We start from the raw sequence: 1,980 nt of genomic DNA on the forward strand, positions 1-1,980 counted from the left end.
CATCTGAAAGTACAACAACTGCTTTGCAATGATCTCTTTTTGTGAAACAGAGTGCGTGAATCAGGATTTTGCCCAACTTTTAACGTTTAAATACAGGTGTACCATACAGTTGGCTCACTACTTCCTCTCCCAAACGAAAGACCTCAGTTTCTGTAAATCTACTTCTTGGGTGATGACGAAGAGCAAGCCAATCGCCACAGGGAAGCTGCTGTTCTGCCCGCACAACAACACCAAATCAAGCAAACAACTTTGGTTGAGTTACAGCGGATGCTTCATGACCAAAACCCATATGTTAAGACTTTCAAAACAGCCATCGAAAAAACAACAAATGAAGAGCTCAAAGTTGTCATCAAATCTGACAAGACTCCTGCAGGTGAACATGAGCGACGCTTCAATGCGCCGACAACCAATGAGGTAGCCATTGTCAATGTGGGACAAGAATTTGAACAACGGGACATTGTCTTGCATATCAGAGGTGGTCCACTCAAAAGAATTTCTGACCTTCACAGGTCATATGATCCTCTGCAATACCCGCTTTTGTTTTGCCATGGGGAAGATGGATGCGATGTGTAGAACAAGATCCCACATGTTGACCCCGAAACTGGTGTGCCACCTACAGCCCAAAGGCAAAAGATGGTTTCTGCCATGGAATTCTATTCATACAGGCTGATGGAACGACAAACTGCTTCAAACCACCTGCTTCACTCTGGACGACTTCTCCACCAGTTCCTCACTGGCATGTATGCAAAAATAGAAGGAGAGCGGCTTAATTGGTTCCGGAATAACCAAAATCATTTGAGATTCACAGACTATATACACTTACGAGATGCTGTGGCCAATGATGGCAACACTGAGGACATTGGTCAACTGGTCATCCTACCATCCACCTTTGTTGGAGGTCCTAGGTACATGCATGAGCACATGCAAGATGCCATGACCTATGTCAGAAACTATGGCAGACCTGACCTCTTCATCGCCATGACTTGCAATCCCCAATGGCAGGAGTTCCCGCCCAAAGCTGGTACTGAAAGGCATGAGCTCATAGCACGGGTCTTCAACCTCAAAGTTAAACAACTGCTCAAACTGCTGATTGTGGGCAAACTTTTTGGTGCACACAATTGCTACATGTACAGCATTGAGTGGCATCTGTTACTCTGGCTTCAGGCAAAGATTCGCCCCAATCAAGTTGATTCCTTCATTTCTGCAGAGCCACCCGATAAGGACCAGGATCCAATCCTCTTTGATGTTGTTGTAAAACATAAGATTCACGGTCCTTGTGGGCGACACAACCCTTTTTCTCCCTGCATGAAAAACAATGCATGTACAGAACGCTACCCAAAGCCACTCCACGAAGAAACTCAGCATGGGGATGATGGCTATCCTTTGTACAGGAGATGGGGCAAAGAGTGTCGAGGTTTCAGCACTGAGATAAGAATGCGAAGTAAAAAATCTTGCCACTCGAGTCAACCTGGTCCGTCAACTCAGTCAACACAGCAAAGACAGACATTTGAAGTTGACAACCGTTGGATTGTTCCTTACTGTCCACTCCTATCCAGGCTCTTCAAATGTCACATCAATGTGGAGTACTGCCACTCAGTCAAGTCTATCAAATATGTGTGCAAGTACCTCCATAAGGGCCGTGACCAAGCTGTATTTGATCTTCAAGCGGCTGGACAGCAGAATCAAAATGATGAGATCACCACACGTCTGATGGGCCGTTACATCTGCAGCAATGAGGCAGCCTGGCGAACTTTTGGATTTGACATCCACAACCGTTACCCCACTGTCACTAAATTGGATGTTTACTTGGAAAATGGACAAAGGGTTTTATTCTGACCTGTAAATGCTAGCCAACGCGCCGAGCAACCTCCAAAGACAAAACTTACAGCATTCTTTCAGTTGTGCCAAACGAATGACTTTGCCAAGACACTTTTCTATCATCAGGTGCCCAAGCACTACACATGGCAGCCAAACAATACA

Source organism: Somniosus microcephalus, unplaced genomic scaffold (assembly GCF_052327205.1).
Source record: "Somniosus microcephalus isolate GS21.2 unplaced genomic scaffold, FLI_Smic_1.0 unresolved_chr5, whole genome shotgun sequence".
In the NCBI taxonomy this organism is placed as follows: domain Eukaryota; kingdom Metazoa; phylum Chordata; class Chondrichthyes; order Squaliformes; family Somniosidae; genus Somniosus; species Somniosus microcephalus.